Genomic DNA, 13,935 nt, shown 5'->3' on the forward strand with positions numbered 1-13,935 from the left:
GTATGCAGTTCTAAGGTAATGCTCTTGGATGTGGGAAAAAAGTGAAGGAAGGACAATGCTGGGCAAGAAAACTGAGGCTGGGGACCAAGAGAATAAACTTCAGAGATTTCACAAATGGCCAAGCATTCATCTCTATTTACATTCAATTTGGCAAAGAAAACTACTACACAATTCTACTTGCACAATTTACCAAGTTTTTAAATGTTGAGTTTTTTAAACTAAAGAATATGAGGAAGCCTTTCTGCTTTGGTTGTAACCTCCTTATTTAAAAAAAATATTAAGTATTAGTCATTACTTTCACTGTATACCATACTCCTATAACTTTAACACACAAACATCAATTGTGAAAATAAGAAAGTCAATTGTTAAAACTTAGAGAGTATGCCTAGATACATGATCACATGCTTTCTTATAATGACTTACTTTTCAAACTGCCATACATGATACCTGCTACAAAATACATGAACCTTGAAAAAATTACGCTAAGAAGCCAGTCATCAAAGATCACATATTGTATGATTCCATTTATATGAAATGTATAGAACAGGCAAATACATAGAGACAGAAAGCAGATTAGTGGCTGCCAGGAGCTGGGAGGTATGAAGGAATGAGAGTGGGGTAAGAGTAGGGGTGGTGATAGTAACTTAGGGGCACAGGGTTTTTTCCCCATGTGATGAAGATGTTCTTAAAACTGATTGTGGGGATAGCTGCCCAATTCTATAGATACACTAAGAACCACTGAATTGTATACTTTAAATGGGTAAACTGTATGGTACAGTAAAGCTATTAAGGAAAAGAAAAAGTGCCATGTCATGCTTGTATTCTTCATCTTGGAATTGTTTATAACATAAAGTTGAAAAATATCCCAGTGCCTATTACTTTTCTATTATGGAAAATATTAAAGGTGATTACCTCTGGATGGTGGGATTTTCTTTAAACATTTAAAAAAACTTATTTATTTATTAAGTTATTTATTTATTTTTGGCCATGTTGGGTCTTTGTTGCTGCGCATGGGCTTTCTCTAGTTGTGGCGAGCGGGAGCAACTCTTCCTTGTGGTGTGCACACTTCTCATTGCAGCGGTTTCTCTTGCTGCAGATCACGGGCTCTAGGCATGCGGGCTTCAGTAGTTGTGGCACACAGGCTCAGTAGTTGTGGTGCACAGGCTTAGTCGCTCCACAGCATGTGGGATCTTCCGGGACCAGGGCTTGAACCCATGTCCCCTGCATTGGCAGGTGGATTCTTAACTATTGCATGGATGGTGGAACTTTAGATATTTTTACTTTCTTCATTATGATTTTCTGTACTGCTTAAGCTTTTATAAGAAGCACACAACTTTTTAATCAGAAAAAACTTTTTTGCTAGAAAAACAAAATGCTGTGCTGGAAATCCGAGTTCTACTGCCCAGAGCAGTTCCTGTCGGGTGGAGCTGCAACCGGCTCTACGTTCTGACGAGAGAATTGGATGTACACAATGAAAGAAGTGACTCAATTAATAGTACCAGCATGACCCCAAGTGTCTGGAAGGACTGCAGAGCCAGCACCTGGATGTCCCTTCCAAACACTAGAGCTGGTCTGGGAAGGTTCCTCTGCCATCATATTATTTTTCAGGAGGAATCAAAAATCAAAGCCATTTCTTAGGTCATGACTCTGAATACATATCCATTCAGGATGGTTCACTGAAAACCAGGCCTGTCCTAGTTAACCAGGACAGCTGTCTACTTCCCCCTGGGAACCCTACCGCCCTTGCCCTTCTCATTTTCTCTGGACAATAATTCGTGATACTTCATCAACGAAACCAAGAAGCAACTTCTATCTAAAACAACCCCAGACAGCCCTAACACTTAAATGACAAAGATGTCCACATTTACTTTTGGAAACTCAAAAATAAGTAAAATTTTATTAAAAGAATAGTTTTGATGAATATATAATAAATTAGATAAACTGGGTTTGTTTACCTCACATGGGGTTTATGAAATAGAATTAAATATAAATAAAGTTATTGGTGTGGGCTGTCAGCAAGTACATAAAAATAAACTTGTCCTACAAACTAAACATCATTAACTTCAGTCTCTGAAATGCAATTATATCCATAGCAATATGTATCTGTATTTCACTACTGTTTAAAAAATATGACTCATAATTAGTAGGTCTAAATTTGATATGACAATTCAAACGTGAGGGTGTGTTATTTAGAGGAAACATCAAATATTCAGACAAACAAAGAAAATGAAAAAAGCCATCAGCTATGTGGTCAAACTTATAAAAATTAAGGAAACTTTAAATTAGGGATGCCATATTACCACTCTTAAGAATCCATGGATGTTACCCGATAAAGAACAACTTCTTCTGGAAAACTGTGCACAAAATACTTATTATCGTATTTTAAATGATATTCTTAGTAATATTTTAGTTCAACCTGTATCTTATGTCATTTTACTTTCTTCATTAGACATTTTCCACATTAAATCTTAGTCTTTTACTACTCATTCTCTAAAAATGAACTACAAAAGCAGCAGTGATATATTGTTATTTAAAAACAAAACAGGGGGAGGGGAAAAAGAAAACTTCAATACCAGCTAGAGCTCAGAAGGAAACACACTGTAAAATACCAAAACTGGTCGAGCCTAAGATCCTTCCAATTTATTGTGAGTTACTACTTTATATTGTGTTAGAGTCAGCTGTCTGCCTCACTAGACTTCAAGATACTCAAAGGTAGTATCTGTGTCATACTCAGCTTCCCATTACCAGCAACCAGTATGGTACTTGGCACATTGCAGGTGACTGATTATTTAACTAAATAGGAGTTTTACAGAATCAATGTAACTTAATCAGAACTCGCTAAAGGTCTACTATGTGTTATAAGTACCTTTACATAGAGCAATCCATCTAAATAATGCAAATAGGAGAGAATAAATATGAGAATGAATGAATCTGTATATAATTTTATAATAAAGAAGCAGGAGATATATACAAGACCAGGAATATTTAAACGAAAGGGAAATAAAACCGTCTTCAACTACAAAACCACCTTTATGTGGATGGGTAAGTGGGGGTTCCTATAGTCTTGTTCAGCATAATATAAAGAAATCCCAGAACACCCAGGAAATCTATATCTGAAGTTTTTAATGGACTATAAGGTTGGGATCCCACAAGTTTCCTGGAAAAAAAAAAAAATCAACTCTTTAAAAAGCAAAGAAGGGACTTCTCTGGTAGCACAGTCGTTAAGAATCCGCTTGCCGGGGCTTCCCTGGTGGCGCAGTGATTGAGAGTCCGCCTGCTGATGCAGGGGACATGGGTTCGTGCCCCGGTCCAGGAAAATCCCATGTACCGCAGAGCGGATGGGCCCATGAGCCCTGGCCGCTGAGCCTGCACGTCCGGAGCCTGTGCTCCGCAATGGGAGAGGGCACAACAGTGAGAGGCCCGCATACGACAAAAAAAAAAAAAAAAAAAAAAAAAAAGAATCTGCTTGCTAATACAGAGGACACGGGTTCGAGCCCTGGTCCGGGAAGATTCCCACATACCGCGGAGCAACTAAGCCCGTGCACCACAATTACTGAGCCTGCGAGCCACAACTACTGAGCCCACACGCCGCAACTACTGAAACCTGCGCTCCTAGAGTCCATGCTCCACAACGAAGAGCAGCCCCCCTCGCCACAACCAGAGAAAGATCGCGTGCAGCAACGAAGACCCAATGCAGCCAAAAATCAAATTTAAAAAAAAAAAAAAAAAAGCAAGGAAAAAGCCTGGTCCATAGCCAATTCCCAGTGTGAAGAAATTCAGGTGAAGGTAAGTTATTTCCCCAAGCCTCATGACCAAAAAGCATCAGAAGGCAGGGCACAAGAGAACTGTTAAAGGGAGGGGTAACTCTAGAAAACAGGGAGGTGTCTTTAGAAAGGCAATCTGATTATGTCTCTTCCGGCAACGACCTTATGCTGAATTTGTTTTTAAGCAAGTCTAAACTCCACAGGCTGGCTGCAGGGACCATAGCATCACTATTCACAGGAAGATAAAATGCACAAGAAATACTTATGGGAAGTTTTAAGTGACAGTTGTTCAAATTCATACTTTAATGAATAAAAGGGTAAATAAATATTGGCAGAGAAATAAATAACTGCTGGACTAATCGACAATGTGGAAATATCAGAGAGTCCTGAAAACCTAGCTCTTATCTGGGTTATGATACTTGAAAATAAAACTGTACTACCCAAACTGAGGCCAAAGTACCTACTTAAGAGGGAAAAGATATAATTCAAGCTGATTTCCCAAAAGAATAGTATCCCTTTGGAGCAAAAAAACAGTTATAGCTTCCTAAGAACAAAACTCTAGAGACTCAAACATCTATTCATGTAAATAATACTATAAATTACTACTACTGTATTAACTATACTTGAGGGCTGTTTATGTATCTTAGTCCAGATTAATTAGATTGTAGGGTACATTTTTAAATGTATGTATGCATATATCTTTTGGCCTTTGGCAAAAGGAGACACTTTGAATAATTTGATCTTTATGTGCAAATAAAATTGCTAGTAAATGTCACTGTATTAGGATTGTCACTAACTTTGGCTCTGCCAAATTTATTTATACAGTCCAGAAATAATCATTTTAAAGTGTTTTTGAAAACAGTAAGTCCCATTGTGGTGAAAGAAGGAACAGAAAGTGCAAGGACCTGAAGCAGGGGAGACTGCGTTTAGTTAATGCAGAGTCAAGAGGGGCCAGCTCATGAAGGAACCCAGAGTCCCGTTAAGAAGCCTGTACTCTATTCTAAGAGCGATGGAAAGCCATTGCAAGATTAGTTGGTACACACAACAGAGGTATGCAAAAATCCACCCTACCTCCCATGGACATAAGGTCATTCTCTAGTATTATCTGCGGAAGACACTAGAGACCTGTTTCCCGGGAATTAACATCACCCATCCAGTCAATATCTTCAAATTGGGGATGTATGATTCTAAGACTTAAAGAAAATGTTAAATCCATGGAGACCAGTGACTTTAAATCTGAATAAGAAAAAAGTAATTCTTTGTTTTTAGTATATTGAATAGTATTATCACAGTAAAGATCAGGACAATATTTGCATAGGAAACTCCTCAATAAAAATACATTTCTTCCTACATGAATGGCATTTTCATAGCCTAATATCACAGAAAATTTCCAGAAAACAGCAGTCATTTGTCTCCTCACGTGAATCATCTCAGAAATTGCAAAAGCCTATAGAAATAGCAGGTCTACCTTAAAGGAGTTATTTCTGGTATCTTTACGTGAGTAGCATGCTATGTTTGCCTATACCAGTTCCTAATTACCGCTCTGTACCATGCACGGTACTGACACTGCCTTGCAGATATTTCTGACCGTGGCGTATCTTCTCTACACAACTGCTCCTTAAGCTCAGCAATGTCGAATCTCTCATTTTTGTTTCCCTAGTATCATGTAACACAGTACCTTTATTAGGAGTACAAGTAATTCAGTTTACTGTGGCTTTTCCTCTTTTAGATGAGATCATCTACCTCTTAGGAATTTTTAATGGGTTAATAAAACAATGTCACAATATTCTTTATATATAAAAAGGTGATGTCAAAATATCCCTATTTAATACCATCTTCAAAAGATTAATTAGAATTTTTCTATCTTGCCTAGATCATAAAAACAGGAATGCCCAATGTTAATTCAGAGGCACTGAACCAATGTGCATCTGCTCTCTGCTAAATACAAACATGGACAACCCAACGGTACACACTATCACTTACAGACTGAGGAAAGCATGTCCAAAATTAAGCTGTAATCCTAAAACTAATACAATATTGTAATATACTATACTTCAATTGGAAAAAAATTAAGCTGTAAAAATTGGGCCACAGATCTGGCTGCCACTGTGTGTTGTGATTGGTCTCACGAGAGTAGAAGTGGTTCCTGCAATTCATGTCTTGTCATCAATGGACAAGTCAGATTCTATTCTATCAAAGCTTCTCCCTGCATCCCCGTGTAAAGATGAAAAAGTCCAACAGAAAGGTATCAGAATTTTCGACTGTTTAACAGCCAGCAAATGCTTCTCCAATTTATGGGCAACAAATATGATTAAAATTCAGGAATACAAGTAAAGTAACTGTATACAAATTACTATTCTCACACAGGAAAACACGTAAATAATCACGGATGACATCCTCAATTCACTGCAGCACCATTAATTAAATTTCAAACTTACTGTAAAATAAGCCTGAAGAACTGAAGTTACCAGCTAGACCTGTAACAGACAATACATTAATAAGATGCCCAACTACCAGAGAAGCAGAGAAACAAGAATGAGAGACAGAATAGTGTCTGTCTGACAACAAACTTCAGGCTAAAATAACTTTCTATATGATTATGAAATACAGATTTATCAAAAAAACCATGTTTCTTTTAGCTATTTAATCAATCCCACTTTGGAGCAGGACAATATCGTAAGTCCCACAACATAAGACTAAAGCTGTGCTTATGACAAATGCAATATCAGACTTGAGGTATGGTCAAGCCAAAGCAGCTTTCCCAAACAGTTAGTGACTAGAAGCTTAAAAGTCATGAAGTAAATACTTTAAAATTCTTTTATTACAAATTAAAATTCACATATGAATATATATAATAATTCATATGTTAGAACAGTCACCCAAATCACTTTGCATAATAAGCACTTAGCTCTCTTACGTAACGCTGGCTGAGAAAGGCTGGGAGAGAGGTTATAAGATATGATGGGTAGGGCACAGGAACCAGAAGCCTAACTCAGTAGTTCCCAACCTTTTCAACAACTAGAAACCCATTTATTATTTTAACTAACCCCCTTGGACTCCATGTTTAGGGTGAGCTTGTCCAAAGGAACTGTATTTATCATTAATCTTTGTTCTTCCATAAGTAAGCAAAGATATATAAATGGTCGTGTTCAGTTCAGGCACTGGGACTATTGCAACTCTTCTTACCAGTATCTTGGCACAGTCACAAGATCTTCAAAGGGTCAACAGTAGTTAATTAGAACTTACTGGTTTTAGATAAATAAGCATCTCCACAGAGCTGGCAAATTTAGTCTCAAACAAAGAAGCTTAATATCTGAGTTAGGAGGTACAACCCTATCACTGCAATGTATGATGTACATCGTTTATTTAGCTTTCCAAAACACTGAAAATTATCTCAGAACTCTATCAGTTGTTCTGTAGTAGCTTTGTGGGTAATAAGTTGAAAATCATTGCTCTAACCCAAGCAGAGTTATCTCCCAAGGAAAAGGACATTCATATATAATGTGTATGCTAACTCTGTTAATAAATTACTAAACTGTGGGCTTAACATATTTGTTCTCTAAAAGCTATTTACAGACAAAGACTGTGCCCATGTACCATTCTTTCTAAAACCTGGACTCAGGTTCACAGGAAAAATTCAAACTTATGCTGAACTACATTTTCATTTTTCACCTCTTTCTCCCAAACTACTGGTTTTCTTCACATACCAGAAATAATTTTAGGTCCCACATTATCTGCAAACAGATATGATACTCTCCCAGAGATCTCTATTGTTGTCATGTGAAAATGGGCAGCCAGAATTCTTTTTTAAAGAAAAATTTACCTAAGGGGATGAAGCAGTCGTACAACAGTGATTTCCTGTTTAAATGCACCTGATTCTACCACTGTAATCCCTCTCCTATTTGAATTTTCTTCTCTATTCTTACTATTTCTGCCTCCACTCAGAAACTTAAGGCTTGTCTCACGGCCTCCAGCAGCTCCCTTTTCAAACCACTGCTGGCCTTCTCAAGTACGGCTTTGTTCATGTCATTCCACTTGTTCAAAAACGTACTAAATCTCTATCACCCACAGCTCTCAAAGGACCTTCTTGATCAGACCTGCCTTTCTGACTTTAATCCCCACCAGGCCAATCAAACAACTCCTGGTCTACAAACAAGCTCATTATTTCCACTTTTGTACTCCTACGCTATTTCCTAGGCTGGATATGCCTTTCCCCTGGTCATGTCCCTATGCCTACATTTTATCCATCTTTCAAAATCAGTTCAAAAAGCCATCTCATCATTAACACTTGCCCCAACTGTTCCAGTGAAAAGAAATCTCATTCCCCTTCTCATACTCACACAGGATTTTATCTGTACCTCAGATATGACTTCCTCTTTTGGATTATGACTGTGTCTTATCTCCTCTACAAGAGTAGAAGAATCCTTGAGGGAAAGATTTGAGTCTTATTTCCCCTTGCATGTATCCAAGGATGGATAAATTAATTAACTTTCTACAGGGGAGGAGGAACATAACATGGTATATCTGTACCAGGCAGTAAAGACAAAGAAGAGGTTGGAGAAAACTTCAAAGTCTCTCTACCACTTTTATTCCTCTAAGTAAATTAATCCACATGGTAGAATTTTCTGTGTATTTTTAAACGTTAGCACTAAAAAATAACATTCTACTGTATAGTTTAAAAATATTAATGTCTTTATCTCATTTAATTCCCATGATATCCTAACACAGGTATTCTCATGATCCTTTTATATAGTATAAGGAAACAGCTTCAGAGAAGGCAACCTGCCACCAGAGGGAGAGTCAACACTGGAGTCTTTTACCTCCAATTTTAAGTTCTTTCCACCAAATCAAAATGAAAGACCACAAAATTTTACTAAAAACCATAAAACAAAAAGTAAACGAAAGTTCTTCTCTTTCCTGTTTTCTCACCTGAAACTGACTTCCCTCAAAAGCCTTTTAAAATATGCTTTGAAGATCTTGAATTGAAAAGCAGAGGAATGCAATAAAAAGAAATGGCCCGGAGGTCGGAAAACCCAATCCCAGTTGTGCCTCCCTTTCTAGGTATATGTGACCTCAGGGAAGTCCCACCTCTCCATATCAGTCTTCTTAACTGGAAATTGGGGGTGACAGATTAACCTCACATTATTGTGGAGACTGAATTTATAAATGGGGAAGGGTGTGAAGAGGTCAGTTAGAGAAGGAAGCAGTACATGGCAGCACCCACAAAAAAAATTTGTCCCACCCACCCAACCCCCAAACTTGTTTCTCATTTAATCCTGATGAGCAGCTAACGCTTTATCTGTTTCAGTGTTACTTCTCCAGTAAGATTGTTGATTAAGGAAAGCTAGAAGTGAAAACTATTATCCAAGACCAGCTTTAGAATCCATCTTCACCAGTTGCCCAAACTGACACATCTGGTAAATTGTCTTAGAACACCACCCTCCCCTCCCTGACCTGTCCGTTACATCTCACAGATATAGTGGAAAGAGGCTGAATGCTAAAATTAAATCTGGGTACAAATGCCACTTACGCCACTGTCTAGCTGTGGGCCCTTGGGCCAGGCCAGTGACCTTCTGAAAGCTCCAACATCATCTCTAAAGCAAGGATAATGCCACCAACTTTGCAGTGTTGTTATAAAGTTTATCAGTAATAAACGTGCCCAATTAGGACCTGCTACACAGCTGGTGCCTAATAAACAGATTATTATTCTTGCCTCAAAACTGCTTCAACGACTATATGAGGACATAAGTAGAAGGCCTAGAACAATGTCTTCACAGGCACGGTAGGCACTGAATAAAGCCTGTCACCTCCTCTTCACTCTGCTCCTTTCCTCTTTATACTGTGTCATTTCAGGCCTCATCCTTCTCACTGATATTATCACAGCGGCGTCCGAAACCCATCTCCATGCCTGCAACCACACGCTCACCAATCCATCACTTTTGTCCTGAAGCACAAACCTGATCACATCAAACATTTATTCAGCACCCTTCAAAGACTGTACTGCAGACGACATCATGAGTTGCACACCCCTCAGCAAGAATACAAGGCCCTTCCCGTCTTATCTCTTGTGACTTCCCTCCCCCAATAGAAACTCTCTTGCCCAAACTATAACATCACCTGCTTGTTTCCCAACTGCTCCAGGCTCTCATGCCTCCAAGCCAATCCAGAATGTTCTTCTATCACCTACTCATTCTTTAAAACATAGCTCAATGGGCTTCCCTGGTGGTGCAGTGGCTGAGAGTCCGTCCGCCTGCCGATGCAGGGGACACAGGTTCGTGCCCCGGTCCGGGAAGATCCCACATGCCGCGGAGCAGCTGGGCCCGTGAGCCATGGCCGCTGAGCCTGCGCGTCCGGAGCCTGTGCTCCGCAACGGGAGAGGCCACAGCAGTGAGAGGCCCGCGTACCGCAAAAAAACAAACAAACAAACAAAACATAGCATCACCTTCTCTTCAAAACTTCCCTTTACCCTAGAATTTTCTTCTGCATACTTCATTCACAACATTTTACAAACCGAATTCTAATCTTGCTGTGAAATCCTGGAAGGCAAGGGATAGGCCTTATCATGTTAGCTTTATTCCCAGTGCTTAGCACAGGACCTACGCTCAAAACCTGTTTGATGGTTTCTGTGATATAACCTTAATATTGCTCCTATGAATACCGGCACTCTGGAAGAATGAAAAATAACTGTCACTATAAAACATATAAAGTATTTCTAGAAACTTTTTGAGATATTTTAAATCCATTTAATTCCAAAACATATCTCAAAAAGATTAAAAAATGCTAAGATAAAACTCATACAAATGCACACAGTGAAAGGTTTATCAGGCCAAATTAACAGTTAAAAAAATGAATGGAATCTCAGTCTTTATAAATATTTAATTACCAAGTCTAAAGAAAATTTCCAACAGGAGGATATCTTGCTTTCAATAGATATAAAACAGAATCCAGGGCTTCCCTGGTGGTGCAGTGGTTGAGAATCTGCCTGCCAATGCAGGGGACACGGGTTCGAGCCCTGGTCTGGGAAGATCCCACATGCCACGGAGCAACTGGGCCCGTGAGCCACAACTACTGAGCCTGCGCATCTGAAGCCTGTGCTCCGCAACAAGAGAGGCTGCGATAGTGAGAGGCCAGCGCACTGCGATGAAGAGTGGCCCCTGCTCACCGCAACTACAGAAAGCCCTCACACAGAAACGAAGACCCAACACAGCAAAGATAAATAAATAAATAAAATTAAAAAAAAAAAAAAAAAAAAAAAAAAAAAAAAAACAGAATCCAGCAAAAGCAGTCTTAGTTAATGGTAAAATATTCTAAGGTTTTCCTCTTATAAAGGTATGCTTAATCTTGGTTCAGTAGAACAATAGTAGAATAATCTTACTGAACTCTAATACGATTTTCCTTTTTAAAAAATGGAATTTAAAAATTATCTCCTTTTCAAATGACTTAAACCTTTTTCAAAATGAAATAGATTGTGCAAGTTCACATCCATTAATCACGAAAAGGACTGATTTTACATTTTACATAATCCATAACTATTATCTGCAAAACTGCTATAAATGTACTTGATAAATAATACAGAAATCAAAAATATCAGGCGGGCTAACGCATTGTGAATGTACTTATTTGAGTCCATTTCCATTAGACAAAGGAAACTGATAAACTGCAGCTTTTGGTATAAAAGAAAGCACTAATTCAACTCTTCTTCAAAAATGTTAGAACATTTGACTTGCGTTTTTAAAATTCCAAATATAACTCACTGTATTTAGCACCTCCTGTACCTTCCAGTATATTAGATACTTGCACATCAAGTTAAAAACAAAATAAAGGAAAACATTCCTGCCACCCACCCTTTTCATAAAAGAAATGGCAATATTAAACATGTACACAGAGCACCTTTTAAAGGTCAGTATGACTAGCTACAGAAAAAGCTGTTTTTTCTTAATTTAAAAATTTTGCTTGAGGATTTAGAGACGTGGGGGTCAAGGGAAAGAGGAAGGGAGAATTGTGTGATTTTTGATTTTGGCAGAGAAGATGGGTTAGTAATTTCCAAATCCTGCTCTAGGGTACATGGGTGCCCCAGTGGTTATGGGCTTCCAACTCCCACATTAATCAGAGAAGCTCTGTTTTGTGGGGAGGGGTCTGTATATGAACTGAGCATCTGAAAAATATTTTGTTTGAACAAGGGTGTCCATAACTTAAAAATGCCTGAACACCACTAAAGAAGGACTAACCAATATTCAACGAATAATACATTAACACCTAGTAAACAAAAAAGCCAGAAGCATTCAATATGGAAAACTGTTTTTAAAAAGTGATAAAACACTAAGTAAAAAAGACTAACAGCTGTAGTTACTTTACCTTTATGAATAAGTTTGTTTCTTTCACTTCTGATCAGAGATTTATGGGGTACACTGTTTGCTTAGGGAGGGACATGCAAGAGTTAAGCTTTCCCAACTTGGTTTTGGCAAGAAGAGAATAGATGGTTTTAGCAAGAAATTGGCTATGAACCCAAAGCAAACAGCTGTGGAAGGGGAAAAGATGTTCAAGATGAGAGGTGACATTATTGGGTATGTTTGTTTAGGTGGATAGGAGGGGCCCACTAAATAACTCTGGGGTGGGGTACATTCCTATCCTACTTCAGAGGTCTATAGAAAAGTTTATACCCTTTCCCGAGGACACTTCTGATTCATATCATCTAAACCCTCCTATGCCTCCACTGCCAAGCCAATTATGCTATCAAAAATCAGAGACAGTGTTTAACTACAGTAATTTACAAAAACAGTCATTTCCTAAAGAAATCAGATTATAAAGAACATCAGCCATTTTATATGTTTTCTTTGTCTTCTCTGATGAAAAAGCTACAGAACCAAAAGTTCCTTTGCCAGTGACTGGGGCCATGATGCAAGGAGATGGCTAGGATGGACCAACTTCTTCCACCATTCTCTCTCTTTCCTCAGCCCATGATAAGTTGAGACTGTGACAGAGAAGAGAATAAAGCTTCAAAATTATCTGAGAAGAATCTATTCAATTTTTCTGCCTTACCAAAATGCTTGTGTAGCTAATGAGATGATGGGCGATCTCCCCATTTACTAAACTTTCTATAATGTGGAAATTACAATAGAGAATGTAATTGAGTCTCTCCACATTAAGACTCATTAATTTCAAAAGATCAAGATCAGAAGGAAAAAACATTAGTTAGCATTTGCATTTTGAAAACAAATTATATGACTATACACCGATAAAAACAATCTTTTCCAATTGGTTAAAAAAACTGATGACAAGATGAACAATAATAATTTTAACCACTTTAAATTAGTAACATTTAATTCCCAATATCCATGGATACTCTTCTGAAGGTTCAGAAATAAAAGTAATGTTACATTGTTCCAAACATGGAGAAGCCAAACGTCATTGTCATACATATGCTCTTAGATCTAAACTTTGATCCTTTATTTATTATGTAGTTGATCTATTTAATTAAGATATTAAGAACCACAATTAGAGTTGCTTCCTTATGGTAAAACTATGGCAACAGAAAAGCAATTCTATACCTACAGGAGAATGTTGATAAAATACTGATGCCTGAAAGAAAAGTACAGTGACTTAGATGATCTACATACAAGACTGTACATAAGAGCAGACTTTTCTATGCTATTTTCTGGACTTACTGACAAACCAAAAGAAGTTCCAGTGATTTATTTTCTCAAAATAGATAAGATATGAGAATTATGTACAAATTATTTATAGAGATACTAATTTCCTCAAAAGAAAATCTAATATAAACCACCTATAGGCATAATGTAGTTTTAGCAAGATTCAAAAGGGCTTTCTTACTTTGAAATTCAGATGTGAAATAGACTAACACATGGGCTAGATGTTTCAATCCTTTTTAGAATAGGGCAAGGTATAAAATTTAAAGTATCTATAACAGGTTTTGAAATTCTATACCTTCAACAAAATACCAAATTTTAATGTAACTATATAAGTCCTTCCTCTTAAAATATATAAATAAATTTTATTTATGGCATGCTTATATCAATAAGATTGCTACTAAATACACAAAGGCAAGAGTAATCATATGTGTTGTTTTATTATAACCTTAATTTTCTGATTATAAAATCTATCTCCCCAAAGAGAGAACCACAAATTGGTATAGTTTTTCCTATTTTTTTAA

General features: G+C 37.6%; 1 protein-coding gene across 10 annotated transcripts in view; it reads right to left on the minus strand.

The window, feature by feature from the left end:
- The window catches only part of ENAH (ENAH actin regulator), a 154,765-nt gene that overhangs the window by 52,694 nt on the left and 88,136 nt on the right, over nucleotides 1-13,935 (minus strand). The gene's annotated exons all lie outside the window — the stretch shown is intronic.

This window comes from Mesoplodon bidens (genome assembly GCF_964165515.1).
Source record: "Mesoplodon bidens genome assembly, chromosome: 2".
Taxonomy (NCBI): domain Eukaryota; kingdom Metazoa; phylum Chordata; class Mammalia; order Artiodactyla; family Ziphiidae; genus Mesoplodon; species Mesoplodon bidens.